The sequence below is a fragment of the Diachasma alloeum genome, unplaced genomic scaffold, assembly GCF_001412515.2.
Source record: "Diachasma alloeum isolate Michigan unplaced genomic scaffold, Dall2.0 Dall_scaffold_00296, whole genome shotgun sequence".
Classification (NCBI taxonomy): Eukaryota; Metazoa; Arthropoda; class Insecta; order Hymenoptera; family Braconidae; genus Diachasma; species Diachasma alloeum.
The window spans coordinates 389924-405283 of record NW_021680435.1 but is presented as its reverse complement, the minus strand read 5'-3'; positions in this window follow the sequence as shown (position 1 = coordinate 405283).

The following is a 15360-nucleotide window of genomic DNA, read 5'->3' as shown; positions in this document are numbered from 1 at the left end:
AACAGTTGAGACGATTTTCACTGGAATTCAGTCAGCTTCGCGTTATATCTCAATCCATTTTCTATATAAATAAAAAAAATTCATTTACAAAAATAATGATCTGAATTATCGACAAATGTAGCGAATTGAAATTGATTCATCTCCAATTTTTCTAGAGAATTTTTCTACGTGTAGGTAATAGATCTCGACTGAACATCTTTTTCATTCCATTTCATTAATTTTCTTCGCCAATTTCTTGCCTTACTTTGATTCGTTTCGTGTCTCCAAAATACGTTCCAAACCTGCACTTCAGAATTAACGGACGCGCCTAAAACAAGGGAGAATGAGAGGTGAAAAAATAAAATGATAAATTTGAGTCAAATATATAACTCCAGGACGTATAGATTCTTATGCAAATTTTATTGATATATCCGATCGTGGTGGTGTGATAGCACACGAAACATGCACATTGTGACGATGCATATCTATTTTGCATATAACGCCAGGTCACCCGACTTTTGGCACAACAATGGATGGCGGATTGGTCGATAAAAGGAAATTAATTAGATCAGTTTTTTTCATGGGGAAGGGGGATTTTTTTTTTGTAACGGAATATAGCTTGGGGTGAATTTGTCTGATCGATGCTACCCCTTTCTGGCGGGAAGTCTCGGGAGCCATTTGTGGTAATTCTGAGTTCAGTCGATAAGGTAAAGACGGGAGTAGGAAAGTTGGTGATAGTTATAAGCGGAATCTTATACGGGCTCTACAGTACCGACTCGATAGACGATTATATCATTAATGTGAAAATCTTTATGACAATATGAAATAATGATGTTCATCATTCCAATTGAAAGCTACGTCAGGCTCAATTTTTCTTTGAGACGAAAAAAAGGAAAAAAATGCATGAATTACACAGTTTAATCTTTCTCATAAAATTGTGTCGAATTTTTATCAGAATCAATTACATGAAAGTGGTCAAAAATGCGATTTCTGTAGAATGATTCAAATTATCTTCGAAAATAACTTGAATTTGATGACAGGGTAAACAGGATTATTTCTGGACGGGGATTATATTGCACGGAGAGAAATGTTCAGTAAAAATTACGGAACTCATAATTCACTCGCCGATTACGGAATTCGACTTAGAAAATTTATGTGACAGTATCGTAATTTTTTACAGGAGATTCAGATAAAAATTACGGAACGCTCTGGAAAAATTCCGTGACAGTTCCGTAAAATTTCCTACAACCAGATTTCGCTCCGGAATTACGGAAAAGATACGTAATTTGTATTGAATATTTCTCTCCGAGTGTTAGAAAATTACTCTTGAAATTTCAAGTAAAAAATCTTGAAATTTTTAACAACGAATAATTTACATGGAATTTCCATTGATCTTATTATTGATAAATCAGTCAATGTTCTTGAATATTCAATGAAATTTGATTTCTCAGATTCATACGACAATGAAAATTACTGAAAATGGTGAAAATTCAGGCAACTTTTCTTCTGAATTTTCAATCTGTTGCTTAATTTTAGCTATAGGTTTGAAAATCCAAATTATCATTGAAAATTCAATGATCATTCATAATGAAAAACTTAATTTTATTGCATTTCCAAGACGAATCAGAAATTTCATGAGTAATTTAGTCTGAAATTGAATTCAAGTTCAGAATATTGAAAATTCAGATGCATCTGTTATTGAAATTTCAAAAAATTTCGAACAGTGTAGTGTCTGGACGATTTCAACTTCCATTGAATATTGGATAAATAATAAAATTAAATTTGTATCGATTATTATCACCTTTCCATAATATTACTCGTGTATAATCATGTGATCAATTATTTTTTCTATGATCTTCATTTAATAAATAAAAAAATATGGCCCAGAAGTTGGATTAGATTCACCATCCCCTGAGGAATTGCCGATACCACCTTTTTGCCCAATTTTTTAATAATAATACAAAATTGTTGATAAAATTGAAAAAAGGTCACTAAAAGTGATGCTCAGCTAATTCAAAATCCCCTGAAACGTCAAGATCTAACATTCCTACAGGAAGTGTTCATACGACCTTTTTGCTCAACACACGCGATTTATAAACAATCAATTTTTCACCTTAAAAATCAATCGTTCGGAATCCTACAAATTTATTCATATTCAGAATTTTACTAAAAATCGATTTCATGTTTAAAAAAATAAGATTTCCGAAAGCTTAAACAATCTCAATTATTTATTTATAAACAACAAATGTTTTAAAAAATAATAATTCTGGGCTTGAAATCAATTATTCCTTGAAATCACTTTGAAATGGCTTCGAATCAGCAATCATTATGTCACCGTATTCGGTAGTGAATAATTTTCATTCATATTTTCCAGAGCATTAAGACGAGAATTCCTCCACTTCTTTGAATTTTCCATGGAAACATGGATATTTAGTGCCAAATTGCGCTGAATTTTCAATCAATTGAGAATTCAAGAATATATTCACCGGCATTTTCGGATTTCTATCAATTTTTAAAATGATTGGACTGAAATTTACAGTTCTCATAGATTTTTCTATGCAAGTTTAAATTTTCAATGACCAAATGCTTTGAAATTTCGGTAGAACTATAATGCAATAAAAATTTCCTAGTGTGTAAGAGATTTTGTCGAATGACGAAAACATTGAGAAAAAATGTGCACGTCCACACGAAGTTTCCGAGATATTCACATTTTTGCGCCAGCAACACCCATTTGCACCGATGTTAAATTGTTTTTCCCATCTTCTCCAACGACGTCATTTTTGACTCTATGAAGATCATTTTGGACTCAAAATGTGCAGAATGTTATCAATATTATCAGAGTATACATAACACCATATCGACAAAGTGGTCCCTTTTCATGCGGACGTCGACAAATAAGCGTATGCCTGAATGAGAAAACAAAGGCAGTTAGTTCTGATCACATAAATATGTACTGGAAATGTGAAATTAATTTTTTTAGAAGAAAAAATTGAAGCATTTGGAATGTTTTATATTCCCCAGCGACACTTTATCCAAAAATATCCGAAGCAAAATCAATCCATCGCCCCGGAAATCATTAATTCTGTTCCTGTGACAATAGTAGAATTTCGTTTCTATCTATTAATATGTCTATTCCCATAAGGATCGGAGAAATTCATTTATTGTAGCCCCAGTAAACACTCGGGGCATGCCAATACCCGATAGAAGAGCTGGGATCATTTGTCATCACCGTGGGCCCCCACACATTGATGTATACACTCGGTGATTCTCAACGCATGCCATCCGCTCATCCGTCATTCAATTGAAACAACAAAAGACGAAGTGACATTTGTGAATGAATATCGTAGGTAAGTATTATTTTGAAATTTGTTCGATCAATACCTAAACCCATGGATATGAGCAATTCCACGTCAAACTGGAGAGCCAAAACATTTTATTTTGGGACTTTCCCCTTCAGACAGATGAAAAAGAAAAATATCGAAAAATATTGATAATTAGATGAGGAATTCAAGAAATTAAGAGACTGATCAGTAAAAACTAATTTTAGCCAATAATAAATGATGAAGATATTTTTCTGCTGCACAGAAAAAAAAATACTTGAATTGAGTATAAAATATATTAAAATCAAGAATAATATACTTAAATCAAGTATACTTTATACAGGAATAATATACTCGAATCAAGAATAATATGCTTGAGTCAAGTATATTTTATACTCAATTAAAGTTTTTTTTCCGTGTATCGAAAAGGCCGCGATGGATGTGGAAATGTATAACAAACATATATTTCGCACTCCAATTAATGATGGGCCAACTAAAAATTTGAAAAATCTTGAATTCTGGAATCGATATTAGTGATGCCGCGAGAGACTTTACGAGACATCACGAGACAATACTTTGGAGGGATTGTCTCGGTCTCAGTGAACGCGCAAATTTTTGGTCTCGTCTCAGTCTGGAAATACACAGTATCGACTTCTGTCGTGATGGCTCCAAGTCAATTTATCTCACCTCGGTGTCTAGTTGTTCGCGTTTTCTATAAGTAGAAAATAGAGACGAGACAAAGTGAGACAAAAACCGAGATCTTACATTAAAAATGCGAAAAACTTGAGACGGAGACGAGATAAATTGACTCGGAGTCATCACTTAGAGGAGTCGATACTATGTATTTCGAAACTGGGACGAGAGTAAAGATTTCCATGTTCATCGAGATCGAGACCATCTCTCCAAAGTATTGTCTCCTAAAGTCTCTCGCGATATCCAATCGACATTTTTTAACAATTCGGTAGGAAATGATTTTGATTTTTTTAGCGATGTTTCCACGGCAAAAAATAGAAAATTTCTGTTGAAATTACTTCTTGTCGTCAAATATTTGCATAATAAAAAAAGAAAAAAAATTTTCTCAGCCAAATCGGAGAAATACGAGTGGATGCTATTCCCCGCAGGGCGGCAAAGGAATCAGTTAATCCTGATCCCTAAATATTGATAAGCTTGATTCAGATTTCATAGAAATCTGATTGCACGATTTCCTCAATCAACAAGAAAAACTGCAACAATTTAGGAATAAAGAATTGGCAGGTTTGGATTGCATTCATAGATTACTAACGAAGCTAGACGGAGATTAATCGGAGCTCCTGAGTTACGTGTTTCTGAATTTTCACTGAAATACTTGGTTTCTGTTACCTCCTCTGAGATACAAAGTTTCAGTCAATATTCGTGAGATGCTTCCGTTCCGAACGAAATTTTGAGACACGTAGTTTTGGAAATGTTTTCTGACCTACAACGTTTCCATTGGGAGCCATTAATTTGTTCTTGACATGCTCTACATTGAAAACTCAACGTAAATTACTTGAGATGTTTCGGGCAAAAAAGCTCAATAATGACATTCATCTGCAATTCATATAGAATGTTCGTAATCAGAGTTGAATTGTCTATGAATGTTCATTGAATGTTTTCAGATTTCCTTTTCAAGTTATTAACGATCAAAGTCACTGCTTATACATGGGCTCTTACGGAGATTTTCCTGTTTAGTATGAAACTATATTATTAGCTCAGATGGATCCGTCCACGCAGTTTCCTCCTAAACAAAAAAATCTCCGTAAGAGCCTATGTGTAAGAAGCAAATTCAATCGTTAATAACTTGAAAAAGAAATCTAGAAAAAATCTAGGAAAATGCATAGATAATTTAATTGTGATTATCAACATTCTATATAAATTCTAGATGAATGTTATTATTAACTTTTTCGCACGAAATGAATCCATGTCTTCTCAACTAAACGACAATTCAACTGCTCAAATTTAAATACACGCCAAACGGATAAAATTATTATTAATTATTGTCGTTAATTGAAATGTCGTAGTTGAAACGTCGCCTATAGAAAAGACTGGATTTCCTAAATCTCTCAAAACGTCTATAATTCAAATAAAATATTCGTGTGTTCACGAATTCATACCCATATCTACATTATCCGGTGCAAAATTTGAGAGGTGATAAACTTTACGAAATGATATTGTATCAATCCCCGAAGAATTTGAAAAGGGATAATCCACACGAAATACAATTTAATCAATTCAGTGACTCGGAAAACAGCAAAAAAAATATTATCGAATCAACTATTAATACTAAAATATTGATCTCTTATAATTGTTAATAGAATAACAAATTGAATCTTTGTATTAATCATTAATGTATTAGTTCAGTGGTTACATTGAGTTGCATTACCTGGTCTGTTTAAAAGCAAAGAACAAAAAAAAATGCAGGCGGCTGTATCTTCGATACAGCTGTAATTGTACGTTGATAAGTCCATGGTCCACTTTCCTTCTTTCTCGAATTTTGTAGAAACTCCCTGAACTTCCTCGGAATTTCCTGAAACTCCTTGAATTTTTCGAAATTTCAAGAAACTTCTCGAATTACCTCGAAATATGTAGAATTGTCTAGAATTTTGATAGATGGCGCTGCACATAAGGACCGTTTTCCAAAATGACCCTCCATATTGAAATCATAGACGTATCCCCGTCAAAATGAAAATTAAAGAAATTTCGGCTAATTCCTAAAAATATAGTCATTTCACAAAAACTAATTGATCTGTTGTAATTGAAAATTTCAGTTCAACTGTCGTAGTTGAAATATGGAAGTTGAACTGTCATAGTTGAAATGTCGCCTAGTTGAAAAGACGTACCACCCACGAAACACCTTAAATACTGTAATGAACTAATTTTCATAAAGACAATTTCCTTGTAACATTCCGCATGATAAAATGCCTTGAAGAATGATGATCTGTCAACCACTCATTACGACAAATACGTGACGCTTAAAAAACCGTGAAAAATAATGTACGAAAATCAACAAAACCGTGTGTTGGAGATTAAAACGCACATGACGTTTAGAAACATAGGGTGGTGGGGTTGTACCTACGTACAACGTGTAAAATCCACGGAGGGGTGAATCCTCCCCTTTCCGCCCGTCGTATCGTTATCGTGTATCGCAAAGGCTACCCAGCGTGTTCCCCACCATTTACAGCAATGCGCTCTTGACTCTTGTCCGTGGAGAAAGATGAGCCCTGGGCTCTCTTCGCAACAGAGGTATGAGGCAGGTCGGCTTGGCGCGCCGGTAATATATGTATAATATTTTTAATTGTTGACGTTAAAATGTGTTTCCCAGTGCGGTGAATTTTTCCATTTTTTATCTTCTCCTCCCTCTCTCCTGCCCCAGGTTTCTCTGTATGTTCAAGGCTCCTGGTGAAAAAAACACGGGGTATCATTGTTCAAAAAAGACGGGTCTAGATATAGCAGGGGATGCTGTTGAGCGGCGCGCCTAAGTTCTCATTATATTTATCTTCCGCTCGACGAAATCACGAGCTTCTGTGATCTATATGCTCCTGATTATCTCGTCTGGCAGTCTCGTTCACGCTACATTTTATCGCGGCTGATTAGGAATTTATTGCAATTCAATTGACGAGCGTAGACAAAAACAATGAGTGTAGTCAACCCTTGCGCAGTGCAATCTTATGCTCTCTGAACGGTATTTCATTCAGGGAATAAGAGAACCCAAATGTATGGTTGAGTGATCACTTTCGCTTCCGAATGGAAGCATTGCATTCGTCAAATCCGAAATTTCCTGTTTTTTGTGTCAGGATAACTAATTTTGGCCTGAGGAGTTCAAATTTGCTATTTTTAGATCATGACCAGATGTATGTATGTATGTATGCCTATGTGTATGTGTGTATGTGACCGATTCGATGATAACTAAAAAATAATTCAGTAGCGAAGCGGCAAACCGGGTCAAGTTAATTTTGACTTGTGGGCAGTTTCTGATGAATATCTCGGAATCTAAGAGAGATAGCAAAATTTTTCTAATGACCTTTTTTATAACCCTTAATTGTATCTACCAAAAAGGTCTTGACCAAAAATTTTCTATCTCTATTAGACTCCGAGATATTCGTCAAAAACTAGCCAATAGTCAAAATGAACTTAACCTGGTTTACCTCTTCGCTACTGAATTGTTTAAACGAATCCAATTATGATTTAAAATATTCTTCCCAATGTTATCATGATCGAGTTTGATCATGAGATTGATCGCACCATCTGTTACTGCAAAAATTGATTTTGAAACAACATTCAGGTAAAAGTAAAGAATGTTAATCTTGGAGAAATGTTGGTTGCCAACGTTCAGGTAATGTCGGCTACTAACGTTGGGGCCATGTTGGCTGTCGACGTTGGGACAATATTGAATTCAATGAAACATTGAATTCAATTAAAAATACATCGTAATAGAAATTCCATTCGGAAGCAAATTGTCAATTTATTAGCAAAAATACATTGACTACGTTGCGACGAAAGCAATTCCCCACTTGTTTTCCTCTACCATTGTAGATAAATTTTCCCCTTTGTACGTCAACCACTACTGGAGGAAAACACACACGTCTCAATGAACCAACACTCCTAAAGCCCATCATTTAACATTTCAGCCTTGGAAAGGAAAACACGGAGGGAATATGATCTCATCAAATGAAAATTTATTAATAAAAAAATAATTCGTAGATTGCGTGTGAATCCGAGTGGGCGATAACCCACCCTGCCAAGTCCACTGATAGAATATATCCGGAGCGTAAAACTAATCCAGTTAATTTAATTGAGTGAACGCCCACAAACGAGATATGAAACTACGACCCATCATGAATAACAATAATCTCAGGACGAGATCCAATTCTCATATTTTCCCAAACCTCTTTTTTTACAATTTATTCCTACTGAACTCCACCTACTCGACTTAACTTTACAGTCGATCACACACCCTTTAGACCAGTGACTTCATCCTCGTCGATCATCGAGGTCAAGTTACGGTTTCTGCTTGGAAAATTCCCTCCACTCAGTCAGCGAACACTCCACTCCACTCCACATGTCACATTCTTCCAAAAATATTGAATTTTTTCCGGAACTGGTGGATACTAATTCTAATCTCATAACTTATCAGCAGACACATGTGAACCATGTATCAATTTTACCCTAATTAGGTCGCCCAAAAATCCATTCCGTTAATTACCTCATTTTTCCATTAAATTCAAACGGAAAAATTCTAAAGTACTCAAGGTCTCCTTTATTTAGCAACGATTGATGATAGTATTATCGTGTCTGTAAAAGAGATTGTGGTGAATTAAAATCCTCCCAGTGACTCACGGAAATCAAACAAAGAGACACATTTTCATTACAGCAAAAAGCATCGTGACTGAGATCAAAGGATTGCCCATTAGATTCAATTCACCTCCATACGCTAATTGTCCCCTAAAACGTAATCTCACAATCTCAAGTGATTTTGTTCCACTGTTCGTACCAAATCCGTGGAATAGCACTCACAAAAATACCCGATATTTTCATTAACATTGTCTGGTTTCTTGCTACTATAGCCAACCTCCAATGTTGACTTCACTATCCCCTCTCCCACTGACAACCTTATGCGGAGAGTTCCATCGTGGGGAATAGTCCATTGATTTTCACTTCAAATCTCTTCTTGCACCCAACGTGGGGGAATTATAGTAGGTTCTAGGCTTAAGGTACTTCCGCAGTAAGTATACTTGGTGAAAATTTCGAAGTGGTATAAAGACGCAATATTTGGATCATATGTTGTTGACCACATTAAAAAGATATTCCCAAAATTTCAAGTCCCTGGTCCACCCCATTTTTGAGATATCCATCGCCAAACATTCACTTTTTGTGTTTTTTCCATTTTGGACGTATATCTCAATGTATATCTCGAAAATGGGGTGGACAAGGTACTTGAAATTTTGGGAATAGTTTTTGAATGTACTCAACAACATATGATCCAAATATTGTGTCTTTATACCATTTCGAAATTTTCACCCACCAATAGTTGGTCGACATTTAAATGTGTGAATTTATTACATGATTAAAATTACTGTGTCATCTGACTGATTACAAAGAGTTTACGACTTTTGTACGCGTCCACGGAGAGAAATGTTCAGTAAAAATTACGGAACTCAACATTCGCTCACCGATTATGGAATAGATACAGAAAATTTAAGTGACGGTATCGTAATTCTTCACAGGAGATTCAGATAAAAATTACGGAACGCTCCGGAAAAATTCCGTGACAGTTCCGTCAAATTTCCTACAATCACATTTCGCTCCGGAATTACGGAAATGATACGTAATTCTTATTGAATATTTCTCTCCGTGTCGGGGTCCAATTCAGGTCTGATCCGTGTAGACTCAACCGTCTCTTAAATAATACATTGATTGTTTACATTTCATTACTTGATCAGCATAATCCAGTTACGCTGGCAACTGTCACGCTGACAATGTACGCAATTGACCAAATCTGGGGCATAACCTGTGTAAAACTGATCGGTTCGAGCGTGTGAGCAGAGGTTCAGCCGCATCCCCGCTTGAATTTTTTACACAGGAACATTCTCTATATTATAGAAATCCAAATCGACTTCCGGTGATGAAAATTTGGTACTTGAAATTAAGACTCCAAAATTAAGGGTCACAAGAGTCAAAATAAGGGTCATGGGGGTCAGAATAGCGATCACGAGAGTCAAAATGAAGGTCATAGGGGCAGATTAAGGGTCATGACAGTTAGAATAAGGGCCACGTGGGTCAAAATAAAGGTCATAAAGGTCAGATTAATGGTCATGAGAGTTAGAATAAGGGCCACGTGGGTCGAAATAAAGGTCATAAGGCTCAGATTAAGGGTCATGAGAGTTCGAATAAGGACCACGAGGGTCAAAATAAAGGTTACAAGGGTTATAATGAGGGTTAGATTTAGGATCTAAACAAGGGTCACAAGGGTCAAATTAAGAATCACAAAGGTCCTATTAAGGGTCCAAATAAGGGTCATGGGGTCAGAAATTAAAGGCCACAAGCGTCAAAATCAGGGTCTCAATATATCTCTTTATATTTTAAAAATCCAAATCGACTTCTGGTGATGAAAATTTGGGTCACAAGGGTCAGGTTAAGGTTAATAAGGGTCAGATTAAAGGTCTAAATAAGGGTCACAAGGGTCAGAGTAAAGGTCCAAAGAAGGATCATAGGGGTTAAAAACCAAGCATCACGAGTGGTATAGTGAGGGTTAAAATGAGGGTGAAATTAAAGGTCATAAGGGTCAGAATAAGCATCATATATGGGGGTCATATAGGGATCATATGAGGGTCATATGTTAGTCATATTCGCGATTGCAACATAGATGTGGGAGCCATCAAGTGGTCCCTAAAATAACTACTCTTGGGGGTCAACCAATGAGATCACGGAGAACCCAGTGATGTCACTGATTGATGCCTATCATTGGTTAACTTCCAGTGATTTCATTGGTTGGCCTCCAAGAGTAGTTAGTCTAGAGACCACTTGAGCACGGGGTGTAGCCCCCTAGTGTATTGATAAAGAATCCCAATCAAAATTCTTAAATCGCAAGGACAATCGCATTCTTAATCACTTGGGCGTAGCAGGTATGAACCCCAAAAAACGGTTCATTATATGTACCGGAGGATGGAACCCCTGATGCAGGTAGCCGCGAACTTTCGCAGAATTACACTGATAGAATGATTCATTTATTCCAAACGAGATTCGTTAACTATTAACGAATGGTAGAGTTGAATATGACCAAATGAATATTCATTAATAGTTAACGAATGGTTCACTTGAATGGCGAAAGTCAAGTCAAACAAGGCTCCTCAAATATACATTCGTTAACAATAACTAATCCGTTCTATCAGTGTAGGATCAAATTCTTAAAATTTAGGTATAAGTTCCTATTTATTTCTACCCAATCCTGTTTCGGGAAATAATTAGCACTCAATACGATTACTCAGGACTAAAACTTCGACGCGGGATAATTCTAGAACTTCACAAGATTTCGCGGCAGCTAAAAAATTTCGGTGAAGATTACTTTTTTTCACCGACTAAGCAGAAAAATAGGTATGCTACGTTAGGTGCTAAAGAAAATTGGCAATCTCGGACGATACATCTGGTCTTGCACGTTATCCTAACCTATCAAGTGTGCTAGAGCGTGCACGAGCGATTTATAAATGGACGGCGAAAGGATAGATGTTGGGTGATGGTGGTAGGGAGGAATGGGGATGAAAGGATCGACGAAAAGGCGAGGAAGACGAATTGACGACATTGTCTGCCAACCAACATCCGACGTGTTCCATACATCAAATCAATCCCTTCATCCCCCAGGTACTTTTATTCATTCTCCCCTCTCGCCGGTGTTTTTAATTCGAGGAAGACCCGCCAACTTATCAATTATCGAGTGAGAAATAAGTAGTCCTTGAGAATTCAAGTGATAACGCCGAAGAAACGTGGCACTAATTAACAGCTGCAGAGTTATATGATGTAGCGAATAGGTGAGAAGTGTAGGAAGGGAATGAAATAAGATGAAAAGGGAAACGCGTCGGTACAAGTCTTAAGGCAGTGCTTGTTATCCCGTGGGGGATTCAACGACGGTGTGTTGGGAGAATTAACAGCAACCCCTGATCTTGTGGCCCTCTGTGCTATCTCTCTAATAATAAACTGGCAATTCCCAATGCTCCTATAAGTTACACCCTTTCAACACCACAATGACCTATGAGTACCGAGACGTATCTGTCTAACTACTCATTGAGACATGCTCTCCATGATTCGCCACTTTGTCGTTTCGACCTCGCTTGTTATTGTCGTATGACACTTCGGCGAGAAATCATTCGACGCTGGCAACCATTCGCGAAAAGTAATTAATTTCTTTTTTTCTGAGATTCTCACAAGATATTGCTCTGCTTACTGTCGTGTTTTAGTGCAGAACAAGTTAACTTGGAAATTTAATCTAATTCCAGAAAATCCTGTCATTGAAAAATCAAATATTTCATTGATTTTTCGTTCAAATGATCTGGAAATCAATAAAATACTTGATTTTTCAGATCAGTTATTCTATAATAATTCAGAAAAATCAGGAAAATTCAGAAAAAAAATAAATATTCATGTCATTTTGTTTCGGAATATTCATATTCCACTGAAAATTCAATCAACACGTATGAAAAAATTCAATAGAAAACTTTAGCCAATTCGCTAGACGATTCTATTAGAACTCTCTAGAAATTCTGTGAGAATTCTATTAAAATTCGAGAGAATTCTCGTTAAAATTTTATTCGTTTTTTGCGCAGGTTCTATTAGATATTTGATAGGAAAAAGTCAATAGATTTCAATTTTTCTGTTTGAATTGGGCTTCGCGGGAGGAAAATCTGCCTTTCCGCCTACGCCGTGACGAAATAGTTATTTTCAACACAAGGTCCACAAAGTATTTTCTGACGAATGTGGCTTTGTAGGCCGAGCCGAAGGCGAGGCCTATAATCACATTGGTCAGAAAATACTTTTGGACCGTGTGATGAATGCAATTTTTTGTCAGAAGGCCCGTAAACCGCGATCAAACCGAGCGAAGCGAGGTTAGAATCGCGGTTTACCGGGTCTTCTCACGAAAAATAACTTTCTCACCACGGGAGGTAAAATAAAGGACCCTTACCCACGTGCATACTACCTTCGACCCTTCGCTTTCGGCTCAGATGGTAATTCTGCACATTAGGAGCACGACTCCTTTATTTTCCCTCCCTTGGTGGGAAATATACTATTCCGCTATATAATGTTTTGTTTTGCATTGCAGGATCCGAGTGAAAAAAAGTTAGAAAATTCATGCCCAAGTATTCTTATAGAAAAATTCCAAAAGAATATTCATATAGAAAAATTGAAATCTACTGACTTTTTCCTACTAAACATCTCATAGACTCAGCGCAAAAAACAAATAGAATTTTAACGAGAATTCCCTAGAATTTTAATAGAATCCCAATAGAATTTCCGGAGAATTCCAATAGAATTTTCTAGCGAATTCGTCAAGTTTTTCTATCGAATTTTTGCATACGTGAAGTTATTAAATTTTCATCTCGCTCCCACTGAAAACTTATGCATTTCCATGAATTCTACTTAAAACTTGAAATTTCATAATCGGATTTTTTCCCTAAATCCGATTCAATGTCAATCTCATGACATTTGTTATAATATCTTTCATGAAATCTCAAAAAATTTCTAGCAGTTTAGTAGCAGGCAAGAAAGACCTATCTGCAGGTAAAATAACGGGATATGTATATCAATTTGAAGAGCATTTGCTATTCTTCATGGTGTATGATAAATCTGATTTACTTTAATTTTCAGTAAGTTATTGTAGATTCTTTCCATTTTTTACGTCATGTCACGCCTTGGAAATGACAGTTTTTGCCATTTATCGAGGCTGTAGACTTGATCAGCGGGGATATATCATATCGTCGATCTCAGGGTCTCATCGAGTTTTTCAAATTAACACCTTATATTATCTATTCCATCCACTAGATCAATTATTATAAGCGATAATATAGCGATTTTAGCATGTCACGTTTCGAAAATTTTCATATTTCTTCTTCTAATGACGAGGTTTGTTCGGTTTCTGTTCAAATCTGTGGACATATCTTATGCTCAGGTGAAAATATATTAAATTACCTTGAAATTGACCCCTAAATTATTTGATGGAGGTTAATTGTCGTTAACAGATGGGAGTTTTTATTCAAAAATTGAATGTCATGATGTTTATTGTAAATTCACCTTGTTTTGGATTTTTCTGACTGTTGATCAAGTGAATGAAACTATTCATATACAATTTCAAAGGGGATTTGTTGTCACTGAACGTGAAAATCAGGGGAATTTGAATTTAAAAAATGACGACATATTGATCCCATGCAATCTGGCTTGCGGGCGTGAAGCGCTCGTCCCGCCTACACTGTTAGAAAAGTACTCTTGAGATGTCCTGTAAAAATCTTGAAATTTTTAACAATCACTGATTTATGTGAAATTGCCATGTATTTTGTTATTGAAAAATCAGTTTGAATTCTGGAGTATTCAACGGAATTGCAATTTTCAGGGCCACATGATAATCAAAATGATTAAATAATTCGAAAATTCAATCCACTGAAAATTGAGTTGGATGTCAAGTTCAATTTCAGTGAATGTTCAATGAATTTGAACATTCTAGATGTCATTGAAATATCAGTGATAATCCAACCTAAAAAACCCAATCATCCTGAATTTCCAACCTGAATGAACGATTCCATGAACGACTTGATCTTAAATTGAATTCAACTTCACAACATTGAGAATTCAAGTGCAACGTTTGCTCAATTTTCAAAAAATTTCTAACAGTGTAGTCTTAATAAAAATTGCAAAAGAAATAATCATTAGTTGTGGCGGTTAAGGTGTATGTCGTAGAATAATAACTCGTGGTTTAACAGAATAAAGGTGTTGTATTTAGCAAGTTAGATGTATTTACATCGAGTTTGAGAATCGGACCGAGATCGACTGATATATTTGGTCAGGAGCGTGCGGAATTAAATACCTTTTGTTATGGAAGGTTCAAGAATTGTCCAAAAATTTCATGAGGGATAAGGATAGAATGATTTTTGGAATATGATAATATAGAATATTCGAGAGGCGTTAACTGAATTTCGAAATAATAATTCGTTTGTGGCTCGCGCTATATTTTTTCATTGAAATAGCGTGAAATGCCTCACATAAAACTCCGACCCTAGTCGACAATGTAAGGGACATTTATTTCACCATTGTTATCCTGTATGTGATATGTTCTAGAAAACAATTCGTCTTGCAATTGAAAATTATCCAATTACCAATTCCAATGGCCATATGGCTGCCGTGAACCAAAAAAGTTCCTAAAATTGGTACCTCAGGATGAATTATAAGGGTTGTTAGCATTACTGTTACTGTGTTGTAATAACGTGTAAATAGTTTAATGCGAACTTTCCAGTGTATGTTGTTGCACTGCAAAGGTTATTATCTTTTAGTTCCTTTGGTATTATTACTC